Source organism: Tursiops truncatus, chromosome 9 (assembly GCF_011762595.2).
Source record: "Tursiops truncatus isolate mTurTru1 chromosome 9, mTurTru1.mat.Y, whole genome shotgun sequence".
In the NCBI taxonomy this organism is placed as follows: Eukaryota; Metazoa; Chordata; class Mammalia; order Artiodactyla; family Delphinidae; genus Tursiops; species Tursiops truncatus.
The window spans coordinates 203,969-229,959 of NC_047042.1; the positions used below are offsets into that span (position 1 = coordinate 203,969).

Sequence of the window (25,991 nt, forward strand, 5' to 3'; positions counted from 1 at the left end):
TTTGGAGTATCCAAGGAGCAGAAAGGATGTCAGCGTGTGGCAAACAGAGCGAGCAAATTGGAGAGGAGAACGAAACAGTCAGAGAGGAAACAGAGGCCCAGATTTCTAGGTCTGTGGAGGCACTCTGAGGACTTTGCATTTTCTGTGAAGAAGCCACTGAAGAAATTTGAGTGACATGATCTGACTTATGTTTTAACAAGATCTCTCTGGATGCCACGCTGATTAGAGACTGTAGGAGAGCAAGGACAAGCCCCAGAAGACCAACAGTTGATTCAAAGAAATGATTACTCAAACATGGTCCCCCTCCTCAGTGAAGACGCAGAGCAGCAATTGGCAAATAATGGCCACGAATCAAATCAGGCTCTCAGCCTGGATCTGTGGGGCTGTGAGCTAATAATGGTTCTCACGTTTAGAAAGCTTGTTGAAGAGGAAAGAGGAGGAGAAGCTACAGAAACTGTATATGGCCCACAAAGCCTAAGATATTTAAAATCCAGAAAATGCTTTCCAACACCTGACGTAAAGCATGTGGCTGGTAGGAGGTCCTCAACCAAATTTGGAAGAGGAATACACGAGTCAGTTAGTTCCTGAAAACACTGTAAAGTGATAGGTGTCAAGAAACATTTACCCCTTCACCCTTAACCTTCACAAATGAACCTTAACCAGTTCCATTGAGCTATTGAAAAATACATTCTGGCTTTCAGAAAAATAACCCAGAGGACATTTTCTCACATAGGCAAGGTCATAAACAACTGTCAAGTGAAGTTGAAATAGCAACAAATCAAATAATAACAAAAAACATTTTTACTGATTTTTAAATCTTACAAAGCATTTTCATGTTCATTATCTAATTTAATCCTCCAATCAACGTCATGAGATAGTTATCATTTCCCCATTAGAAATGACCACATATGAAATCCTGAGTGATTGCTCAAGAAAAGCTGAAATCTTGAGTGTTACATCTATTAAGGCCATGGTTGGGTGTTTTCCCATGGGAACATTGGATGCTAAAATCCACAGGGATTTTCAGCTCAAGATGGCAGACTAGGAAATATATTTACTTTCTGTTCCTCCTGAAACCATATCTAAATAAAACTGTAGAAATACCAAAAGTAATCAACCAATAAAAGCCAAGATATTTTGGAAGTCATCAACCACAGAAAGATTTCAACACATTTCGAGAAGGCAAGCAATGAAATGGAGGAGCCATGAATAAAATAATGAAGAAAAAAAGGCTGAGCCTAAGTAAGGTCTGCACAAAGTCACTCAGCTTTTGCTGAGCTCTGGTTATAGTCAAGGGCAGAGGAAAGAAGAGGGGCTGAAAACAAGGAGACAAACGTCATTTTAGGAAAAACACTTCATTTAATGAGCTCCAGGGAACACTCAGCCTGCTGCCATACTAACTCATGAATTACAATGGATTGTTGGTAAGCAAGACAAGAAAACAGGGAAGAAACAAAAGAAACAAAAATCAAGACACTGTTTCTAACTGAACTCTTCTCAAATGAGATCGAGGAATTATGGTTCAATGCCACAGCTGTAAATCATTTCTGCTCTTGGAGAGGTTACAAAGGGCTTATAATATTTCCCTTGTTTTCAGACAGAATTTAGGTCTGAGCAAAAGCTTTTGTGTCCTCCAACCCCAAAATTTATTGGGGATGGAAGCCCAGATTTGCTGGGACATACCATAAAAAGAATCTCATGAGCAGAGGGTCAAACTGATTTTGGAATATATGAATTATGCCCAGTGTGAGTTTCAATAGGTTTATATATATATATACATATATATATATACACACACACACATTTTTACTGATCTATATGATTTTGGGTTCTGAAACTTCTGCATGTCACATGAGTGATACATAACAGACAATGTCAGCCCCAGGAGGGAGAAAACACTCCAATGAAGCAAGCCAAAGAAACAAGTTTTAAGCAAGGTCAAGTGATGTGTAGACCAGGATTGTTCAATTCCTACCTGTCATGCTGAAGCTTCCAGCTCCTGAATAACAACACATGCTTCCCTTGTCCTAGACAGCCAAGAGTACGTCTCCTCTCTTGGGCATAAGAATCCCTAGAGTTACATATGTGTAGTAAAGAGTGGACCCAGCTGTCATACTCACAATGACCAAATTGTGTTGATCGTACTTTATACCAATACATCGCTCCACGCTGAAGTTGCAATAAATGATATATTTGCTTTCTAGACATATGAATGAGACGCCTTACTGGATATACTCCAGGAAGGCCAGAGAAGCTGGCTTCTAATCCATACGGAACAATTCACTGGTGAATTTCTTTCAGGATAACCCATGATTTATCTAGAATATCATCTTTACGTATCTGGATCCTTCAAACTAGACAAAGGGAAAATACGGGCTTCAAGCCTCAGTTAGAAATATGGAATGGTGCCATGCTGACAACTGGTGGTCCCTGACCTGTATCTTCTGAGATTAGAACACAGTGTGGTGGATGACCAATTCATGCGTTGAACAAAAGAAGACCTCCTACAGGGCAGTGTAGCTGTTCGTTACAGGTATGGCACTTAGGGCTAAGTACCATAAGGACTACAAGAAAAAAAGAAAAACAAGTAACACATGAAGCATATACGATAAGGAGGCACCACAGTCCAGAGCACAAGCTCTGGAATCACACAGGCTTGGATCGAATCCCGGCTAAGCCACTACCATCTATATACCCTGAAGGACAGGCCAAGGTTTAAATGTTCTTTTACCAAATTGCAAAAAAGAAGTGAAGAAAGAACCTATCTGCCAGGAAGGGACATCGTGGGCTGCAGCATCCAGTCGGATCAGGGCTCTGCATCTCCTGCTCAGAAACCTTGGCCACCTGGCTCATGGTGATGCTGGCAGCTGAGCAGCCCTGGAGAAGGCGATCCTGTCTCCAGGTCTCGCAGAGGAGCTGGGCAGGTCTGCGGACGAGGTGGCCCACACCCTGGTAAGCTCTGGCTGCCTCCTGCCCTCAGGTCTGAGCAGGCTCTGGCCTCTGGGCCCCGTGGTGGGGAAGGCCTGGCCGATACATACGCAGGGCTGAGGGGCCTGCAGAGCCAGTCCCCAGGCAGGGTGAGCTCTGGAGGAGGCTTCCACAGTCCCCAACAGTCTCCGCATGGTGGCCCATCTGGTGCCAAACACCTGCCACCCACAGCCAGAAGTCCCAGCCACTAGAAAGTCCAGAAGGGGCCCCGCCCTTTGCCTTTGGGCCGGGGTTAAGCCAGCAGCTGGGCTTGCATGTGACCCCTGCCTCACCCCCTGCCCCGCCCGCTCTTTCTCTGTGACACGTACAATGGATATGTCATAAAGCCAGGCAGAGCCAGTGCTATAAATTCAGAGGAGTTAGAATCTAGGAAGAGCCTCTCCCACTTTCACTCTCTGCTCTCAGATCAGGCAGGCAGTACCTCTAATATGGAAGCTATGGACACCACACCTCCTTCACACGCTGTCCTCTTCCATTCTGCTCCTGTTTTCCCCACCACCCCATTTACGGCCCTGGCGGGCATCGGTGCTTCAGCAGGAAGCACGTCAGACCCCGAACCTATGGACACCACACCTCCTTCACACGCTGTCATCTTCCATTCTGCTCCTGTTTTCCCCAGCACTCCCATTTACGGCTTTGGCGGGCATCGGTGCTTCAGCAGGAAGCACGTCAGACCCCGAACCTATGGACACCACACCTCCTTCACACGCTGTCATCTTCTATTCTGCTCCTGTTTTCTCCAGCAACCCATTTACGCCTTTGGTGGGCATCGGTGCCTCAGCAGTCAGCACCTCAGACCCCGAACCTATGGACACCACACCTCCTTCCCACGCTGTCATCTTCCATCCTGCTCCTCTTTACCCCAGCACCCCATTTACGGCTTAGGCCGGCACTGGTGCTTCAGCAGGAAGCACCTCTAACACCAAAGCTATGGACACCACACCTCCTTCCCAGGCTGTCATTTTCCAGTCTGCCCTGTCTCCAATAGAACCACTACCCATTTCACACCGCTGTTCCAAGTTCTGGGAACACACCACCCAGTGATAGCAATGCCTCAGCCCATGCCTCGACTCATTTACCTGCAACGTGAGCCAACAGACAGACCAACACTTCAAAGTTATGACAGAAAGTTGAGTAAGTTATACGCTTGGAATTTCATTTATTATTATTAACAAGCACAACTGTAGTGCTTAGACTATAACAAGTACTATTCTAAGGGCTTACCAAATATTAACTCACTTATTCCTCATAATGGCAACCCTAGAGGTAGGGAATATTCATAATGTTCACTTTTCTGGGGGAAACTGAGGCCCAGAGACGTTGAAGAGCTTGCCTAATGCCACACAGTAAGTAGGTGGCAAAACCCGGGATTAAAACCAGACCGTCTAGACTTTCATCACTTTGCTGTGTCACCGTACTGTAAGTTGTGGTTAGGGAAGGAACTAAATTGACAAGACTCTGAACTAAAAGGAGAAGGGAGAAATGAGAAAATGAGTGATCCTAGAAACTAGAGTAGAGTTAGGCTCAGAAATTTCTGGTGATGAGACCCGGAAGAACAAGAACTTGGTTGGAATATTAACTTGGGGTAGTATCTGAATCCATGGAGAAATGGTTTTTGTTTTCTGTAAAATTTAGAAAGGTCAGTTGGATGAAGATTAATGAAGACAAAAGTAGAAAGGAAAAGAAAAAGGTGCCTTAAGGGAGACATAACCGCTTCCCTCTACGTACCCACAGGTGGGGTCCTGTGGGAAGGATGGAGCTCCCTCTACCGGGTTGGTCACCAGGCTGAACAAGGAGAAACATGGCAACCATTGTACTGGTTTTGATGATCTCTCAAAACCAAGGCTTCAGTTTCCAAGAACGACCTACGGTAGCATAACTAGTGTGTGTCACACATGCCACTAAGCGTGTTTCCAGTCACACATTTTAATTGGAGAACTACTTCCTATGAGGTAGGCATCAGTTCCCTATGGCTGCTGTAACAAATGACTACAAATGTGCTTGCTTCTAACAAAACCCACTTATTTTCTTATGGTTCTGGAAGACAGAGGTCCAAAACCAGTTTCCCTGGGCTGAAACCAGAAGTCGACAGGGCCATCCATCCTCCTTCTAGAGGCTCTAAGCGAGAATCTGTTTCCTCGCCAGCATTCCTTCACTTCTGGCCACATCAATGCAACCCCAACTTCGTCATCACATTCTCTTTGGAGTACAAATTCCCTCTGCCTCTCTCTTACGAGAACACCAGTGGTTATATTTGGGCCCATCCAGGTAGTCCAGGAGAATCTTCCCATCTGAGAACCATTACTTTCATCCCACTGGCAAAGTGCCTTCTGCCATTTAAGGTGACATTCACAGGTTCTGGAGAGTAGAATGTGGACATTTGGGGGCAATGGTATTATTCAGTCTACTACAAGGTAGATACTATTATCTTTGTCAGATGTAGGAAATGACGTTTAGGGAAGTAGTTTGTCTCAGGTCTACAATTTCCAGAGTAGAGACTTAAATTCTGCCACCGACACTTTAGGACACACCCTAAACAACTTGAATCTGTGTCCTTAACTACTGCATAATCCTTGGTTAAGAGTCACACTTAGGTATCAAGACCCAATTGAATACAACACAAGTACTGTCTCCTCTTTCACTATGTTTGCCTGGTGTACTGATGAATCTTGCCCAGAGCAGAAGAGTTCAGAAAATTGTTATGCAGGTTTACGAAGAGAAAGCATTTACCGTTTGACGTGCCCGGAGTAACGGAAGGCTTTTTCAAATAAAATATGCCACCAAATAGTCAAGTGTCACAACAGAGGTAACCCCGTGGGAGTCACGAGGAGACTAAAATTATCTCCAATTGTGCAGGAGAGAAAAGTTTCACTGAAGGCAGGTGTAGTTCAGCCAAGCCCTACAGCACAGAAGTAGGAATGTGGGTATGTACGAATGGGAAACACTTTAATGCAGAATGGATGAGAAATATGCATTCGACCTATTCTAAAACAACTGGCTTATTAACTCAGTAAATCGATTTAGTCAGTCAAACTAGCTTTAGCTGATTACTTATCCAGGGAATAGCTGTTTAGAGTAATTTTTGTCATAGAACAGTAAATAAAATGGTTGAACTATAGCTTTAGGCTTGCTAAGTGAAATAGATTGCTCTAGATGATTTTCAAGTGACTTACTTGGTAGTACTCACGAAATTGGGGGTTAACAATTGCTTAAGAAAACAAAGAGAATTGATTTTAAATAAAGTACTTACTGTGTGAACTATCTGTTCAGTAGCTCATGTTAAATGGATGTTTATAATCCCCATTGGACAACCAACTACTTTTTTGCAAATGGCAATGTGAATTGCTCTCGCATAAACTATAGCAATGACCACCTATCTAATTTGTTGTCCAAACCAGAAATCTTCTAACAATACTGGTGTCCTAATAAAAATAAGCACGAAGGGAACACACACTGGGTGTCTCCCGTGTGCCTGTGCATGCATCTATATCTCACTGAAGCCCCATAACAGCCCCCAAGAGAGGGACTCTGAGTGTCCCCGTGCTGCTTGTGGAGAAACAGGCACAGGAAGGTTCAATAGTCTATCTACCTGATATCACACAGAGGGTGGGAGAGCCCGTTTTTAAACCACCTGCCTCCAATTCCAGGTGCCAGGAGCCAGACTCAGCCTACAGCTCTCTTCTGCTCGCCTGGAGGTGAAACAAGGTGTCATGATTAGTCAAATCCCGTCTTCACTCATCAAGGTAGCTTGAACACCTGCATGTCCTCCAAGTAGCATGTAGCATAAGCAATAAGATGTTTGCCCCGTGATCGTCCAGGAACTTGGAATCAGCTGTGCCTGGTTAGGCTGAGCTGGTTTAGAGTGGAGAGGACCACCGATCTTCCACCTGGGCAAGTGCCTTTTGACCTCCTGCCATCAGAGGGCCGAAAACTCCAGCCTGAGAATGTGCTGAGGCCTGTAGCCTAGTTACGCCAGCTCAGAACAATGATGAGCACACGTTTTTCCAATCACCTTTCCTCATGCTCCCCATGCCTCATACTGCCCTGCTTCTTTATTCTTTATCCCACAGATACCCAAAGCCCCTTGCCTTTGGGGAGGCGGATTTGAGACCTATTGTCACGTCACGTCCTCGCTTGGCTGCCCTGTGAATAAACCTCCTCTTTGCTGCAAACCTCAGCATTTCAGTGTTTTGGCTTGCTGCGCCTCAGACAGAATGGTTGGGAGCAGTGGTACAGGACCCTTGCATGTGAGGGAAGCTGGTTCCTAGTAGTCACATTGCGGATGTTTTCTCCTCTCGGGGTGGGGGTGGGGCAGACATCCTGCTCTTCCGGAAAGGGAGAAACACAGGTGCCAAACCCTTGCCCTCAGCGTCACCGTCACCTAGGAGCTTGTTAGAAGCACAGAATCCAGGCCCCACCCAGAACTACTGAATACCAGCCTGCATTTAACAAGATCCCCAAGAGAGGCATACCCATATTAAAGTTGGAGAGGCACCAAGCTGTCATCGTCTTCTCCGCAGCTAATGAAAACGAAGCAAAGATTCATCCCGAGCCGACTCTGCCTCAGTCACCTGGATATCCCATGAGCTCATTTAATCCTCCCCAGAACCTGCAAATGAGACTGAGGGTCAGAGTGGTCTAGCACCCAAGGTTCCATAAGAGAACATGACCAAGGCTCACTGGAGCCCAGACTTCCAAAAAAGAAGGCCCCTGAGCACAGCATGGCACCACCGCAGCCCAAACCGTGGGCCCGGAGGGTAGGCCAGGCTCCCCACGCAGAGTTCACACCATTCGACAGATGCCCACAGCAGACCACAAGGCAATATGAGAAGTAACTTCTGATTGTGGAATCTCTGAACTTTGAGATTTAAAGAAAAAAATCTGTTTTCGGGGGATGGTTTAAAACAGTTCTACCAAGGAGTAAAGAGAGGGCATCTCAAGGCCCCTTCTGGACTAAGAATTTAATGCCTACTTATTGAGAGATGCTCCGTGCATTTGCTCAGCCCTACGTCAAGATGAAGTTCTCTGTGCCCTAGAAGCTTAGGTTCTAAAAAGGCCACAGAAATGGGTGAGACCTAAAACATGCCAGAACAATGCAACGGCCTTAATCAGACTGTCTTTGCTTTGCCTTGCTTACAAGTCACTGACTTTAAACGGAATATGGTGTCATGTCTTTATGTTTCTTGAAGCTTTTTTTTTTTAAAAGATCATATAAAGATTTTCTTCCATGGTAAGACTTTTATATTGTATTTTTCTTAAACTGGACTGTGGCACATTTACCCTCCATCAGATGATTGCTTATAACTCACCTTGCTTTGTTAAGAATACCGCTAGAGGCTTCTATGTCCCTACTAAAAAAAATACATTTTCAGGCCCATTGAAACCAATGAAAATCCAAGATTTCAGAGCACAAGATAATGAAAATTCTCTCTATCCGCGTCTTTTACTGCTTTTAATCTGTTAACAGTCCCTAAGTGTGTCAGATGAAAGGTACTGTCGCGGGAATTGACATCATTAACAGCATTCCATACAGGTAAGTCTTGATTGTTCCAATTTCTCAAAAAGTTGGACATATTTCCTGCCTCTATGACATCTCTAGGGTGTGTGGAAGAAATAAAAAAGAGGCCTGTACAATGCATTTCTCCAAATATACACACAAATAGTTTGCACATACAAACAGGGAAACCTTATAAATAATGTATGGGGAGCAAAGGATTGTTGGTAACGGTACTACTCATTTCGAAAGACAACACTGTCACCAAGTGTCCCCTCACCAATACTGACTGGGAATTTTTAGGGGCCACCAAACCAGAGATGGAGATTTTTAGGCACATTCTTGCCAGAAAAGAGAGCCTAGGGCATAAACCACTCAACTTGTTGGCACGAATGCCAGGGCAACCCAAGCAAGTGGATATACAAGCCTACGTAACGCTTGGAAGTAGGAAGCTTTGGGGGACTACACCTGGGCTGGTACTGGCCTCCCTCCCCAAAGGGACAAGGAGAGCAGAAACCTGGATGGAGTCAAGAGAGAGAACAAAGAAAGGCAAGGCTGGGTATGGAGCAACGTGTGGATCCAGGAGCATGTGTCTCAGAACTGCCGGGGCTCTGCAGACCAGCTGCATCCCCATTCTCCTTTTCCCTCATGGGTATAATGAACTCAGGATGGGCGCATTCCGGCTGCCAAGTCACTTCCACCTGTCCATGGAGTTGACAGTTACTTGCTCACAGTGAACCAACCTCTCTGGACCTAACAGCTACTGCAGGAGGCGGTAGTGGAGAACAAGGTGACGACAACGACCAGATGCGAAGGAGGAAGCGACGTTCAGCGGACCGACTGGGTGGACTGATGGTGTGGGGTTAAGTCTGCAGAGCTAAAGGGGCCAGATGTAGAAAAGGGAAGGGGAACCATGAGGATATGGTCAAGCCCCATCGTATGGATATTTCATCCATATGTTGTATGCAAATCCCATTCAATTTGCTCTGAGTGAACAAGAGAGAACAAAATTATCCTTTAAACCATGTCAGTGACTTTATTTACCATCTCATTTGATGAGCTCATAGCCCAGGGTCAGAGGGAAATGGGAGCTGTGAGTCTCAGGAAGTCTCAGGCCTCAGAGGCCCCTCAGAGCCAAACTACCTCACCTTTTGCACTTTTCAAGCAACGTTATTCCTAAGTGCGAGTCACCCTCTTCATCAGGTTCTCCAAGAAACAGCAATCTCTCCCAATGAGAGAGGAAAAATGGGCTACTTTGGCTTGCTGAGGCACAATATGTAGGTCTCCAAAATGGTACCTGCCTGGGGATTTTTCAAGAAAATTAAGCATCAGTGGTGATTTGTTTGTCTTCACATAACGTATGACCCAGATGTGCTGAGAAATAAGAAAAGGACGAACGAATCAAGGGCGGCTGATCCAAGGAGGCAAGGGGCAACTTCCACAGCCTACGTGGAAAGCTAGAGGGAGGGAACATCCAGCTGGTGGGAGCTGAAGACAGGGGCCAGTCCTCCTTGGGCTCGGGATGCCAGCCCCTCTTCCTACATTTTCACGCTCTCCTTCTCTGTCGGCCCCTCCCAGCCATATTAAAGAGCCACAAGGAAATGCTCTCCTCCATTCCATTCTCCTGTCCTCCTATCCACCCCTCCCTTCTTTCCCTTTGCCATCAATTTCTTGACTTGCCCCCCATTTCTCCCCTCTCATCCACAGTGCGGTCTGGTTTCTGCCCCCCTACTCTCGTGAAACTGATCTCCTTGAAGCCCCCAATGATTTCTCCGTTGACAAGTCCAGGGCACTACTTCTCAATCCTTATCTTTCTGACCGCCAAGCCGAGTCAGATCTTAAACAACGTCTCTGTCTTGTCTCTGTCTTGAAAATCTCTTCCCTTGGCTTCCGCGCCACCTTTCCTTTTCTTTCCATGAGACCGATCACAACCAGTGCTGCAGATTCCATCGAAGTAAGGAATGCTGTTGCCTACATGTGTGAATGAGCTCAAGTGAGTAAAGTACTGAAGTAGAGGACAGCTAAAGTGAAACGTCTTCATGAACGTCCACGTGGCTGAGCAGCAAGTTAACCTTTCCTACATGTGCTAAAGAAGAAGAGTTGGGTTTTATTTTATTTACTTTTCCCTGGACTGTGTTGAATGACTATCATCTACAAGTTCAGCCTACTTTTGGCTGAGGATTAATGCACTGGGAGAGCTGAGAGAAAACTGAACAATAGAGCTGTCTTTTTCTTGACCAGTTCACCTTAGTTTCCCAAACTCTAAGTCTTTCCCGAATTCTTTCTCCTTTTTAGTGTAGTAAAAGGAACATAACACAACATCCACCATTTGGATCATTTTACAATTCACTGTACCATTCAGTGGAATTTACTACCGGTCACAATGTTGTGCAACTATCACCACTGCCGAGCTGCAAAACATTTTCATCAACCAAGAGGAAACCTACACCCATTTTAAGGAGTCATTCCCTATTTCCCTCTCTTCCAACCCCCTGGCAACCACTAATGTAGAATCTTTTCTGTGTGTATGGATTTGCCACTGCTGGACATTTCATGTAAATGGAACCATACAGTATGTAGCCTTTCATGCCTGACTCCTTTCACTTAGTTGCATCCATCATGTAGCATGTGTCAGAAATCCACTCACTGTTATGGCTGAATCCTTCATACCCTTTGAATACAAAATTAAAACTACGCTGAGAGTGAAGCTCTGTTTTAATGGCACATCTATTAGGCCAATTCATTGAAAGAAGCTGAAGATGGAGATATTGTTGTGAAATGATAATCGTTGAGAAGCCTCAGCCAATTGGATAACGAAAAGTTTGGGAAATGTTGCAAAAAATTATCTGCTTTACATTAAAAGCCCTATTAAACAAGGATGCAGGAGATTGTCTTTTTCTTGCAGGTAACTTAAATGAGGCAGAAAGAAATAACTGCCCTTTAGAACACATATTGAAAGGATTCTATTTATTCTTAATAGACGAATGGGAGTACAGGAAGTTCACATCCAATATGGACTCCCTGTCCAAACACTGTTTATCGTTCGAGCCACCGCTATCGAATTATATTTCTTGAGAGTAAGGCAGCTCAATTCCTGCATATTACTTTCCAAAATTCATCCATCAAATCCATTAATACAGTATAAACAAGAGTTGTTCATGTTTAAGTGCACTTCAAATATCAGGTATAAAGAACCCCCAGTAAGAAAAAGAATCCTATATCTCTTGCCAGAATGTGGTCAGCTCTGGGGTGCTCTGCTAGCTGAAAGACACATTCATTATCAAGGGGATAGAGGCTGTTTAAGTGGGATGAGAGCCAAAAAATTGTAACTACATATATGTGTGAAGAACAGTGCTAGGTTATCTCATATTCTATATCAGTCAAGGCTCACCGTTTTACATACGTGAAAAGCAAAGTTAAAAGTGTATTAGTAGGGCTTCCCTGTTGGCGCGGTGGTTAAGGGTCCACCTGCCAGTGCACGGGACACACGTTTGAGCCCTGGTCCGGGAAGATCCCACATGCCACGGAGCAACTAAGACCATGTGCCACAACTACTGAGCCTGCGTGCTAGAGCCCGTGAACCACAGCTACTGACGCCCACGCACCTAGACCCCGTGCTCAGCAACAACGAGAAGCCACCACAATGAGAAGCCCAGCGTACTGCAACAAAGAGTAGCCCCCGCTCACCGCAACTAGAGAAAGCCCGCGCACAGCAACGAAGAGCCTAAGGCAGCCAAAGATAAATAAATAAATACGTCTATTTTTAAGAAAAGTGTTTTAGTAACTTACTAAAAGGCACGCAACCAGTAAACGTGAGCAAGAATTCAATCCCAAATCTGTCACACTGAAGTTTAAGCTAATACTTGAGACTAATAAAAACAGCACTAAATTAAAAGTTCAGAGATATTTTTTATTTCATACTTTCACTCATGCTCTTTGGAGATAAATCATGTCATTTATATGGGCCTTAGTTTTCACAACTTTAATAGTTGGAAGCTTGACTAGATGATCTGTATGTAGTCTTCCAATTCTAAAATGTTCCACTAATTTGGATTGCTACAATAATTGCCCTTGCAATACATGCATGCTGCCACCAAGTAGCAGTAGAGACTACTAGTTCCTTTTTTACCCCTAGTGGGGGTGCATTTTGACAGCGGACTTATCCGTCAATAGTACAACCTGTTAGTATAACTATAAGATAACAAAATAATCTGGTATTCTTTCCTGTAAAAGAGAAGCTTTACATTGTGTCTGTGAATCGTACCAGAATCACCTGTAGGTTTTTAAATATAGAGGAAATCCTGAACCCATTGAATGAGACTCTTCAGAGACAGGACTTGGGCATCTGGAATTTTGGGTTCCCATCATTTGTATATTTTATTTCATTTCATTTTTGCCTATGTACAATATTTGTCACATCCTTTTGAATCTTTAAAACTTTCTTTTTGTTTTAAATTTTAGAATATTCCATAATCTTCACCTACTTTTCATAAGGTGTTATCTGTTATGTTTATTCGATCTTGTGCTTCTCCTGGTTAAGACTTCTTTCTTTCCTTTTTTTTGGTTTTTTTTCGGGGCCCTGCCTCATGTCTTGCAGGATCTTAGTTCCCTGACCTGGGATTGGACCCCAGGGCCCCAGCAGTGAAAGCGTCATGTTCTAAATACTGGACCACCAGGGAAGTCCCAAGATTTCAGTTGTAAATGACTTCTTTCCCCACTCTAATTCATTCCTGGGATCAGTTTCATGTTTGGACATTAAAGCAACCTTGCGTTGCCAGAATAAAGCTACTTTGATTCTGATATATGATTGTTTTACATACCATGGATACAGTTTGTGCTTCTCTTTACACATTTTGCATGCATGTTCAAAGGAGAAACTGGCCTGTGATTCTATTCTCGTAATATTCTTTATCGATTTTTTTGTTGCTTTTTTAAGATTCTATACTTTATGTTTTATTTATTTATTTTTGGCTGCATTGGGTCTTCATTGCTGCATGCGAGCTTTCTCTAGTTTCCGCGAGCGGGGGTCTATTCTTTGTTGCGGTGAGTAGGCTTCTCATTGCAGCCTTCTGACCCCATGGGCTTCTGACCCCATTCGTCAGTGCTACTTCAGGTCCTCACCCCTTCCCTTCTGACCCTGGGCGGTGAAATCCTCTTTCTGCGGCTGGCGTGCGGCAGAAAGTCAATGAGGCAAGAGTAGGTTTGGAGTATCCAAGGAGCAGAAAGGATGTCAGCGTGTGGCAAACAGAGCGAGCAAATTGGAGAGGAGAACGAAACAGTCAGAGAGGAAACAGAGGCCCAGATTTCTAGGTCTGTGGAGGCACTCTGAGGACTTTGCATTTTCTGTGAAGAAGCCACTGAAGAAATTTGAGTGACATGATCTGACTTATGTTTTAACAAGATCTCTCTGGATGCCACGCTGATTAGAGACTGTAGGAGAGCAAGGACAAGCCCCAGAAGACCAACAGTTGATTCAAAGAAATGATTACTCAAACATGGTCCCCCTCCTCAGTGAAGACGCAGAGCAGCAATTGGCAAATAATGGCCACGAATCAAATCAGGCTCTCAGCCTGGATCTGTGGGACTGTGAGCTAATAATGGTTCTCACGTTTAGAAAGCTTGTTGAAGAGGAAAGAGGAGGAGAAGCTACAGAAACTGTATATGGCCCACAAAGCCTAAGATATTTAAAATCCAGAAAATGCTTTCCAACACCTGACGTAAAGCATGTGGCTGGTAGGAGGTCCTCAACCAAATTTGGAAGAGGAATACACGAGTCAGTTAGTTCCTGAAAACACTGTAAAGTGATAGGTGTCAAGAAACATTTACCCCTTCACCCTTAACCTTCACAAATGATGCCAGTTCCATTGAGCTATTGAAAAATACATTCTGGCTTTCAGAAAAATAACCCAGAGGACATTTTCTCACATAGGCAAGGTCATAAACAACTGTCAAGTGAAGTTGAAATAGCAACAAATCAAATAATAACAAAAAACATTTTTACTGATTTTTAAATCTTACAAAGCATTTTCATGTTCATTATCTAATTTAATCCTCCAATCAACGTCATGAGATAGTTATCATTTCCCCATTAGAAATGACCACATATGAAATCCTGAGTGATTGCTCAAGAAAAGCTGAAATCTTGAGTGTTACATCTATTAAGGCCATGGTTGGGTGTTTTCCCATGGGAACATTGGATGCTAAAATCCACAGGGATTTTCAGCTCAAGATGGCAGACTAGGAAATATATTTACTTTCTGTTCCTCCTGAAACCATATCTAAATAAAACTGTAGAAATACCAAAAGTAATCAACCAATAAAAGCCAAGATATTTTGGAAGTCATCAACCACAGAAAGATTTCAACACATTTCGAGAAGGCAAGCAATGAAATGGAGGAGCCATGAATAAAATAATGAAGAAAAAAAGGCTGAGCCTAAGTAAGGTCTGCACAAAGTCACTCAGCTTTTGCTGAGCTCTGGTTATAGTCAAGGGCAGAGGAAAGAAGAGGGGCTGAAAACAAGGAGACAAACGTCATTTTAGGAAAAACACTTCATTTAATGAGCTCCAGGGAACACTCAGCCTGCTGCCATACTAACTCATGAATTACAATGGATTGTTGGTAAGCAAGACAAGAAAACAGGGAAGAAACAAAAGAAACAAAAATCAAGACACTGTTTCTAACTGAACTCTTCTCAAATGAGATCGAGGAATTATGGTTCAATGCCACAGCTGTAAATCATTTCTGCTCTTGGAGAGGTTACAAAGGGCTTATAATATTTCCCTTGTTTTCAGACAGAATTTAGGTCTGAGCAAAAGCTTTTGTGTCCTCCAACCCCAAAATTTATTGGGGATGGAAGCCCAGATTTGCTGGGACATACCATAAAAAGAATCTCATGAGCAGAGGGTCAAACTGATTTTGGAATATATGAATTATGCCCAGTGTGAGTTTCAATAGGTTTATATATATATATACATATATATATATACACACACACACATTTTTACTGATCTATATGATTTTGGGTTCTGAAACTTCTGCATGTCACATGAGTGATACATAACAGACAATGTCAGCCCCAGGAGGGAGAAAACACTCCAATGAAGCAAGCCAAAGAAACAAGTTTTAAGCAAGGTCAAGTGATGTGTAGACCAGGATTGTTCAATTCCTACCTGTCATGCTGAAGCTTCCAGCTCCTGAATAACAACACATGCTTCCCTTGTCCTAGACAGCCAAGAGTACGTCTCCTCTCTTGGGCATAAGAATCCCTAGAGTTACATATGTGTAGTAAAGAGTGGACCCAGCTGTCATACTCACAATGACCAAATTGTGTTGATCGTACTTTATACCAATACATCGCTCCACGCTGAAGTTGCAATAAATGATATATTTGCTTTCTAGACATATGAATGAGACGCCTTACTGGATATACTCCAGGAAGGCCAGAGAAGCTGGCTTCTAATCCATACGGAACAATTCACTGGTGAATTTCTTTCAGGATAACCCATGATTTATCTAGAATATCATCTTTACAGTATCTGGATCCTTCAAACTAGACAAAGGGAAAATACGGGCTTCAAGCCTCAGTTAGAAATATGGAATGGTGCCATGCTGACAACTGGTGGTCCCTGACCTGTATCTTCTGAGATTAGAACACAGTGTGGTGGATGACCAATTCATGCGTTGAACAAAAGAAGACCTCCTACAGGGCAGTGTAGCTGTTCGTTACAGGTATATACGGCACTTAGGGCTAAGTACCATAAGGACTACAAGAAAAAAAGAAAAACAAGTAACACATGAAGCATATACGATAAGGAGGCACCACAGTCCAGAGCACAAGCTCTGGAATCACACAGGCTTGGATCGAATCCCGGCTAAGCCACTACCATCTATATACCCTGAAGGACAGGCCAAGGTTTAAATGTTCTTTTACCAAATTGCAAAAAAGAAGTGAAGAAAGAACCTATCTGCCAGGAAGGGACATCGTGGGCTGCAGCATCCAGTCGGATCAGGGCTCTGCATCTCCTGCTCAGAAACCTTGGCCACCTGGCTCATGGTGATGCTGGCAGCTGAGCAGCCCTGGAGAAGGCGATCCTGTCTCCAGGTCTCGCAGAGGAGCTGGGCAGGTCTGCGGACGAGGTGGCCCACACCCTGGTAAGCTCTGGCTGCCTCCTGCCCTCAGGTCTGAGCAGGCTCTGGCCTCTGGGCCCCGTGGTGGGGAAGGCCTGGCCGATACATACGCAGGGCTGAGGGGCCTGCAGAGCCAGTCCCCAGGCAGGGTGAGCTCTGGAGGAGGCTTCCACAGTCCCCAACAGTCTCCGCATGGTGGCCCATCTGGTGCCAAACACCTGCCACCCACAGCCAGAAGTCCCAGCCACTAGAAAGTCCAGAAGGGGCCCCGCCCTTTGCCTTTGGGCCGGGGTTAAGCCAGCAGCTGGGCTTGCATGTGACCCCTGCCTCACCCCCTGCCCCGCCCGCTCTTTCTCTGTGACACGTACAATGGATATGTCATAAAGCCAGGCAGAGCCAGTGCTATAAATTCAGAGGAGTTAGAATCTAGGAAGAGCCTCTCCCACTTTCACTCTCTGCTCTCAGATCAGGCAGGCAGTACCTCTAATATGGAAGCTATGGACACCACACCTCCTTCACACGCTGTCCTCTTCCATTCTGCTCCTGTTTTCCCCACCACCCCATTTACGGCCCTGGCGGGCATCGGTGCTTCAGCAGGAAGCACGTCAGACCCCGAACCTATGGACACCACACCTCCTTCACATGCTGTCATCTTCCATTCTGCTCCTGTTTTCCCCAGCACTCCATTTACGGCTTTGGCGGGCATCGGTGCTTCAGCAGGAAGCACGTCAGACCCCGAACCTATGGACACCACACCTCCTTCACACGCTGTCATCTTCTATTCTGCTCCTGTTTTCTCCAGCAACCCATTTACGCCTTTGGTGGGCATCGGTGCCTCAGCAGTCAGCACCTCAGACCCCGAACCTATGGACACCACACCTCCTTCCCACGCTGTCATCTTCCATCCTGCTCCTCTTTACCCCAGCACCCCATTTACGGCTTAGGCCGGCACTGGTGCTTCAGCAGGAAGCACCTCTAACACCAAAGCTATGGACACCACACCTCCTTCCCAGGCTGTCATTTTCCAGTCTGCCCTGTCTCCAATAGAACCACTACCCATTTCACACCGCTGTTCCAAGTTCTGGGAACACACCACCCAGTGATAGCAATGCCTCAGCCCATGCCTCGACTCATTTACCTGCAACGTGAGCCAACAGACAGACCAACACTTCAAAGTTATGACAGAAAGTTGAGTAAGTTATACGCTTGGAATTTCATTTATTATTATTAACAAGCACAACTGTAGTGCTTAGACTATAACAAGTACTATTCTAAGGGCTTACCAAATATTAACTCACTTATTCCTCATAATGGCAACCCTAGAGGTAGGGAATATTCATAATGTTCACTTTTCTGGGGGAAACTGAGGCCCAGAGACGTTGAAGAGCTTGCCTAATGCCACACAGTAAGTAGGTGGCAAAACCCGGGATTAAAACCAGACCGTCTAGACTTTCATCACTTTGCTGTGTCACCGTACTGTAAGTTGTGGTTAGGGAAGGAACTAAATTGACAAGACTCTGAACTAAAAGGAGAAGGGAGAAATGAGAAAATGAGTGATCCTAGAAACTAGAGTAGAGTTAGGCTCAGAAATTTCTGGTGATGAGACCCGGAAGAACAAGAACTTGGTTGGAATATTAACTTGGGGTAGTATCTGAATCCATGGAGAAATGGTTTTGTTTTCTGTAAAATTTAGAAAGGTCAGTTGGATGAAGATTAATGAAGACAAAAGTAGAAAGGAAAAGAAAAAGGTGCCTTAAGGGAGACATAACCGCTTCCCTCTACGTACCCACAGGTGGGGTCCTGTGGGAAAGGATGGAGCTCCCTCTACCGGGTTGGTCACCAGGCTGAACAAGGAGAAACATGGCAACCATTGTACTGGTTTTGATGATCTCTCAAAACCAAGGCTTCAGTTTCCAAGAACGACCTACGGTAGCATAACTAGTGTGTGTCACACATGCCACTAAGCGTGTTTCCAGTCACACATTTTAATTGGAGAACTACTTCCTATGAGGTAGGCATCAGTTCCCTATGGCTGCTGTAACAAATGACTACAAATGTGCTTGCTTCTAACAAAACCCACTTATTTTCTTATGGTTCTGGAAGACAGAGGTCCAAAACCAGTTTCCCTGGGCTGAAACCAGAAGTCGACAGGGCCATCCATCCTCCTTCTAGAGGCTCTAAGCGAGAATCTGTTTCCTCGCCAGCATTCCTTCACTTCTGGCCACATCAATGCAACCCCAACTTCGTCATCACATTCTCTTTGGAGTACAAATTCCCTCTGCCTCTCTCTTACGAGAACACCAGTGGTTATATTTGGGCCCATCCAGGTAGTCCAGGAGAATCTTCCCATCTGAGAACCATTACTTTCATCCCACTGGCAAAGTGCCTTCTGCCATTTAAGGTGACATTCACAGGTTCTGGAGAGTAGAATGTGGACATTTGGGGGCAATGGTATTATTCAGTCTACTACAAGGTAGATACTATTATCTTTGTCAGATGTAGGAAATGACGTTTAGGGAAGTAGTTTGTCTCAGGTCTACAATTTCCAGAGTAGAGACTTAAATTCTGCCACCGACACTTTAGGACACACCCTAAACAACTTGAATCTGTGTCCTTAACTACTGCATAATCCTTGGTTAAGAGTCACACTTAGGTATCAAGACCCAATTGAATACAACACAAGTACTGTCTCCTCTTTCACTATGTTTGCCTGGTGTACTGATGAATCTTGCCCAGAGCAGAAGAGTTCAGAAAATTGTTATGCAGGTTTACGAAGAGAAAGCATTTACCGTTTGACGTGCCCGGAGTAACGGAAGGCTTTTTCAAATAAAATATGCCACCAAATAGTCAAGTGTCACAACAGAGGTAACCCCGTGGGAGTCACGAGGAGACTAAAATTATCTCCAATTGTGCAGGAGAGAAAAGTTTCACTGAAGGCAGGTGTAGTTCAGCCAAGCCCTACAGCACAGAAGTAGGAATGTGGGTATGTACGAATGGGAAACACTTTAATGCAGAATGGATGAGAAATATGCATTCGACCTATTCTAAAACAACTGGCTTATTAACTCAGTAAATCGATTTAGTCAGTCAAACTAGCTTTAGCTGATTACTTATCCAGGGAATAGCTGTTTAGAGTAATTTTTGTCATAGAACAGTAAATAAAATGGTTGAACTATAGCTTTAGGCTTGCTAAGTGAAATAGATTGCTCTAGATGATTTTCAAGTGACTTACTTGGTAGTACTCACGAAATTGGGGGTTAACAATTGCTTAAGAAAACAAAGAGAATTGATTTTAAATAAAGTACTTACTGTGTGAACTATCTGTTCAGTAGCTCATGTTAAATGGATGTTTATAATCCCCATTGGACAACCAACTACTTTTTTGCAAATGGCAATGTGAATTGCTCTCGCATAAACTATAGCAATGACCACCTATCTAATTTGTTGTCCAAACCAGAAATCTTCTAACAATACTGGTGTCCTAATAAAAATAAGCACGAAGGGAACACACACTGGGTGTCTCCCGTGTGCCTGTGCATGCATCTATATCTCACTGAAGCCCCATAACAGCCCCCAAGAGAGGGACTCTGAGTGTCCCCATGCTGCTTGTGGAGAAACAGGCACAGGAAGGTTCAATAGTCTATCTACCTGATATCACACAGAGGGTGGGAGAGCCCGTTTTTAAACCACCTGCCTCCAATTCCAGGTGCCAGGAGCCAGACTCAGCCTACAGCTCTCTTCTGCTCGCCTGGAGGTGAAACAAGGTGTCATGATTAGTCAAATCCCGTCTTCACTCATCAAGGTAGCTTGAACACCTGCACTGTCCTCCAAGTAGCATGTAGCATAAGCAATAAGATGTTTGCCCCGTGATCGTCCAGGAACTTGGAATCAGCTGTGCCTGGTTAGGCTGAGCTGGTTTAGAGTGGAGAGGACCACCGATCTTCCACCTGGGCAAGTGCCTTTTGACCTCCTGCCATCAGAGGGCCGAAAACTCCAGCCTGAGAATGTGCTGAGGCCTGTAGCCTAGTTACGCCAGCTCAGAACAATGATGAGCACACGTTTTTCCAATCACCTTTCCTCATGCTCCCCATGCCTCATACTGCCCTGCTTCTTTATTCTTTATCCCACAGATACCCAAAGCCCCTTGCCTTTGGGGAGGCGGATTTGAGACCTATTGTCACGTCACGTCCTCGCTTGGCTGCCCTGTGAATAAACCTCCTCTTTGCTGCAAACCTCAGCATTTCAGTGTTTTGGCTTGCTGCGCCTCAGACAGAATGGTTGGGAGCAGTGGTACAGGACCCTTGCATGTGAGGGAAGCTGGTTCCTAGTAGTCACATTGCGGATGTTTTCTCCTCTCGGGGTGGGGGTGGGGCAGACATCCTGCTCTTCCGGAAAGGGAGAAACACAGGTGCCAAACCCTTGCCCTCAGCGTCACCGTCACCTAGGAGCTTGTTAGAAGCACAGAATCCAGGCCCCACCCAGAACTACTGAATACCAGCCTGCATTTAACAAGATCCCCAAGAGAGGCATACCCATATTAAAGTTGGACAGGCACCAAGCTGTCATCGTCTTCTCCGCAGCTAATGAAAACGAAGCAAAGATTCATCCCGAGCCGACTCTGCCTCAGTCACCTGGATATCCCATGAGCTCATTTAATCCTCCCCAGAACCTGCAAATGAGACTGAGGGTCAGAGTGGTCTAGCACCCAAGGTTCCATAAGAGAACATGACCAAGGCTCACTGGAGCCCAGACTTCCAAAAAAGAAGGCCCCTGAGCACAGCATGGCACCACCGCAGCCCAAACCGTGGGCCCGGAGGGTAGGCCAGGCTCCCCACGCAGAGTTCACACCATTCGACAGATGCCCACAGCAGACCACAAGGCAATATGAGAAGTAACTTCTGATTGTGGAATCTCTGAACTTTGAGATTTAAAGAAAAACATCTGTTTTCGGGGGATGGTTAAAACAGTTCTGCCAAGGAGTAAAGAGAGGGCATCTCAAGGCCCCTTCTGGACTAAGAATTTAATGCCTACTTATTGAGAGATGCTCCGTGCATTTGCTCAGCCCTACGTCAAGATGAAGTTCTCTGTGCCCTAGAAGCTTAGGTTCTAAAAAGGCCACAGAAATGGGTGAGACCTAAAACATGCCAGAACAATGCAACGGCCTTAATCAGACTGTCTTTGCTTTGCCTTGCTTACAAGTCACTGACTTTAAACGGAATATGGTGTCATGTCTTTATGTTTCTTGAAGCTTTTTTTTTTTAAAAGATCATATAAAGATTTTCTTCCATGGTAAGACTTTTATATTGTATTTTTCTTAAACTGGACTGTGGCACATTTACCCTCCATCAGATGATTGCTTATAACTCACCTTGCTTTGTTAAGAATACCGCTAGAGGCTTCTATGTCCCTACTTAAAAAAATACATTTTCAGGCCCATTGAAACCAATGAAAATCCAAGATTTCAGAGCACAAGATAATGAAAATTCTCTCTATCCGCGTCTTTTACTGCTTTTAATCTGTTAACAGTCCCTAAGTGTGTCAGATGAAAGGTACTGTCGCGGGAATTGACATCATTAACAGCATTCCATACAGGTAAGTCTTGATTGTTCCAATTTCTCAAAAAGTTGGACATATTTCCTGCCTCTATGACATCTCTAGGGTGTGTGGAAGAAATAAAAAAGAGGCCTGTACAATGTATTTCTCCAAATATACACACAAATAGTTTGCACATACAAACAGGGAAACCTTATAAATAATGTATGGGGAGCAAAGGATTGTTGGTAACGGTACTACTCATTTCGAAAGACAACACTGTCACCAAGTGTCCCCTCACCAAAACTGACTGGGAATTTTTAGGGGCCACCAAACCAGAGATGGAGATTTTTAGGCACATTCTTGCCAGAAAAGAGAGCCTAGGGCATAAACCACTCAACTTGTTGGCACGAATGCCAGGGCAACCCAAGCAAGTGGATATACAAGCCTACGTAACGCTTGGAAGTAGGAAGCTTTGGGGGACTACACCTGGGCTGGTACTGGCCTCCCTCCCCAAAGGGACAAGGAGAGCAGAAACCTGGATGGAGTCAAGAGAGAGAACAAAGAAAGGCAAGGCTGGGTATGGAGCAACGTGTGGATCCAGGAGCATGTGTCTCAGAACTGCCGGGGCTCTGCAGACCAGCTGCATCCCCATTCTCCTTTTCCCTCATGGGTATAATGAACTCAGGATGGGCGCATTCCGGCTGCCAAGTCACTTCCACCTGTCCATGGAGTTGACAGTTACTTGCTCACAGTGAACCAACCTCTCTGGACCTAACAGCTACTGCAGGAGGCGGTAGTGGAGAACAAGGTGACGACAACGACCAGATGCGAAGGAGGAAGCGACGTTCAGCGGACCGACTGGGTGGACTGATGGTGTGGGGTTAAGTCTGCAGAGCTAAAGGGGCCAGATGTAGAAAAGGGAAGGGGAACCATGAGGATATGGTCAAGCCCCATCGTATGGATATTTCATCCATATGTTGTATGCAAATCCCATTCAATTTGCTCTGAGTGAACAAGAGAGAACAGAATTATCCTTTAAACCATGTCAGTGACTTTATTTACCATCTCATTTGATGAGCTCATAGCCCAGGGTCAGAGGGAAATGGGAGCTGTGAGTCTCAGGAAGTCTCAGGCCTCAGAGGCCCCTCAGAGCCAAACTACCTCACCTTTTGCACTTTTCAAGCAACGTTATTCCTAAGTGCGAGTCACCCTCTTCATCAGGTTCTCCAAGAAACAGCAATCTCTCCCAATGAGAGAGGAAAAATGGGCTACTTTGGCTTGCTGAGGCACAATATGTAGGTCTCCAAAATGGTACCTGCCTGGGGATTTTTCAAGAAAATTAAGCATCAGTGGTGATTTGTTTGTCTTCACATAACGTATGACCCAGATGTGCTGAGAAATAAGAAAAGGACGAACGAATCAAGGGCGGCTGATCCAAGGAGGCAAGGGGCAACTTCCACAGCCTACGTGGAAAGCTAGAGGGAGGGAACATCCAGCTGGTGGGAGCTGAAGACAGGGGCCAGTCCTCCTTGGGCTCGGGATGCCAGCCCCTCTTCCTACATTTTCACGCTCTCCTTCTCTGTCGGCCCCTCCCAGCCATATTAAAGAGCCACAAGGAAATGCTCTCCTCCATTCCATTCTCCTGTCCTCCTATCCACCCCTCCCTTCTTTCCCTTTGCCATCAATTTCTTGACTTGCCCCCCATTTCTCCCCTCTCATCCACAGTGCGGTCTGGTTTCTGCCCCCCTACTCTCGTGAAACTGATCTCCTTGAAGCCCCCAATGATTTCTCCGTTGACAAGTCCAGGGCACTACTTCTCAATCCTTATCTTTCTGACCGCCAAGCCGAGTCAGATCTTAAACAACGTCTCTGTCTTGTCTCTGTCTTGAAAATCTCTTCCCTTGGCTTCCGCGCCACCTTTCCTTTTCTTTCCATGAGACCGATCACAACCAGTGCTGCAGATTCCATCGAAGTAAGGAATGCTGTTGCCTACATGTGTGAATGAGCTCAAGTGAGTAAAGTACTGAAGTAGAGGACAGCTAAAGTGAAACGTCTTCATGAACGTCCACGTGGCTGAGCAGCAAGTTAACCTTTCCTACATGTGCTAAAGAAGAAGAGTTGGGTTTTATTTTATTTACTTTTCCCTGGACTGTGTTGAATGACTATCATCTACAAGTTCAGCCTACTTTTGGCTGAGGATTAATGCACTGGGAGAGCTGAGAGAAAACTGAACAATAGAGCTGTCTTTTTCTTGACCAGTTCACCTTAGTTTCCCAAACTCTAAGTCTTTCCCGAATTCTTTCTCCTTTTTAGTGTAGTAAAAGGAACATAACACAACATCCACCATTTGGATCATTTTACAATTCACTGTACCATTCAGTGGAATTTACTACCGTCACAATGTTGTGCAACTATCACCACTGCCGAGCTGCAAAACATTTCATCAACCAAGAGGAAACCTACACCCATTTTAAGGAGTCATTCCCTATTTCCCTCTCTTCCAACCCCCTGGCAACCACTAATGTAGAATCTTTTCTGTGTGTATGGATTTGCCACTGCTGGACATTTCATGTAAATGGAACCATACAGTATGTAGCCTTTCATGCCTGACTCCTTTCACTTAGTTGCATCCATCATGTAGCATGTGTCAGAAATCCACGCACTGTTATGGCTGAATCCTTCATACCCTTTGAATACAAAATTAAAACTACGCTGAGAGTGAAGCTCTGTTTTAATGGCACATCTATTAGGCCAATTCATTGAAAGAAGCTGAAGATGGAGATATTGTTGTGAAATGATAATCGTTGAGAAGCCTCAGCCAATTGGATAACGAAAAGTTTGGGAAATGTTGCAAAAAATTATCTGCTTTACATTAAAAGCCCATTAAACAAGGATGCAGGAGATTGTCTTTTTCTTGCAGGTAACTTAAATGAGGCAGAAAGAAATAACTGCCCTTTAGAACACATTTTGAAAGGATTCTATTTATTCTTAATAGACGAATGGGAGTACAGGAAGTTCACATCCAATATGGACTCCCTGTCCAAACACTGTTTATCGTTCGAGCCACCGCTATCGAATTATATTTCTTGAGAGTAAGGCAGCTCAATTCCTGCATATTACTTTCCAAAATTCATCCATCAAATCCATTAATACAGTATAAACAAGAGTTGTTCATGTTTAAGTGCACTTCAAATATCAGGTATAAAGAACCCCCAGTAAGAAAAAGAATCCTATATCTCTTGCCAGAATGTGGTCAGCTCTGGGGTGCTCTGCTAGCTGAAAGACACATTCATTATCAAGGGGATAGAGGCTGTTTAAGTGGGATGAGAGCCAAAAAATTTTAACTACATATATGTGTGAAGAACAGTGCTAGGTTATCTCATATTCTATATCAGTCAAGGCTCACCGTTTTACATACGTGAAAAGCAAAGTTAAAAGTGTATTAGTAGGGCTTCCCTGTTGGCGCGGTGGTTAAGGGTCCACCTGCCAGTGCACGGGACACACGTTTGAGCCCTGGTCCGGGAAGATCCCACATGCCACGGAGCAACTAAGACCATGTGCCACAACTACTGAGCCTGCGTGCTAGAGCCCGTGAACCACAGCTACTGACGCCCACGCACCTAGACCCCGTGCTCAGCAACAACGAGAAGCCACCACAATGAGAAGCCCACGTACTGCAACAAAGAGTAGCCCCCGCTCACCGCAACTAGAGAAAGCCCGCACACAGCAACGAAGAGCCTAAGCAGCCAAAGATAAATAAATAAATACGTCTATTTTTAAGAAAAGTGTTTTAGTAACTTACTAAAAGGCACGCAACCAGTAAACGTGAGCAAGAATTCAATCCC

The 25,991-nt window shown here is 44.8% G+C and overlaps 3 long non-coding RNA genes across 37 annotated transcripts in view; 2 read left to right on the top strand and 1 right to left on the bottom strand.

Moving 5' to 3' along the window:
• The window catches only part of LOC141279492 (uncharacterized), a 41,804-nt gene extending 37,065 nt beyond the window's left edge, over nt 1–4,739 (top strand). Inside the window, exon 9 of the long non-coding RNA XR_012333770.1 lies at nt 4,723–4,739. This is a non-coding gene — a long non-coding RNA (uncharacterized lncRNA). The remainder of the gene's footprint in view (nt 1–4,722) is intronic.
• Nucleotides 1–25,991, bottom strand: part of LOC117313549 (uncharacterized) — a 73,919-nt gene that overhangs the window by 38,668 nt on the left and 9,260 nt on the right. For 17 of the 30 annotated variants that reach the window (XR_012333789.1, XR_012333801.1, XR_012333795.1 and 14 more), the window contains 4 exons: nt 21,144–21,280; nt 20,260–20,359; nt 7,461–7,597; nt 6,578–6,677 (listed from right to left, as the gene is read on the bottom strand). This is a non-coding gene — a long non-coding RNA (uncharacterized lncRNA). Of the gene's footprint in view, nt 1–6,577; nt 6,678–7,460; nt 7,598–9,630; nt 9,784–20,259; nt 20,360–21,143; nt 21,281–23,312; nt 23,466–25,991 lie in introns of all 30 variants that reach the window. The other 13 variants (XR_012333790.1, XR_012333784.1, XR_012333791.1 and 10 more) reach the window with 9 other exon arrangements.
• LOC141279493 (uncharacterized) overlaps nt 4,744–25,991 on the top strand; it is a 30,046-nt gene continuing 8,798 nt past the window's right edge. For 4 of the 6 annotated variants that reach the window (XR_012333777.1, XR_012333780.1, XR_012333779.1 and 1 more), the window contains exons 1-6: nt 4,744–4,940; nt 5,845–5,912; nt 6,636–6,731; nt 18,404–18,622; nt 19,527–19,594; nt 20,318–20,413. This is a non-coding gene — a long non-coding RNA (uncharacterized lncRNA). Of the gene's footprint in view, nt 4,941–5,844; nt 5,913–6,635; nt 6,732–18,403; nt 18,623–19,526; nt 19,595–20,317; nt 20,414–20,741; nt 20,843–25,991 lie in introns of those variants that run through there. The other 2 variants (XR_012333782.1, XR_012333781.1) reach the window with 2 other exon arrangements.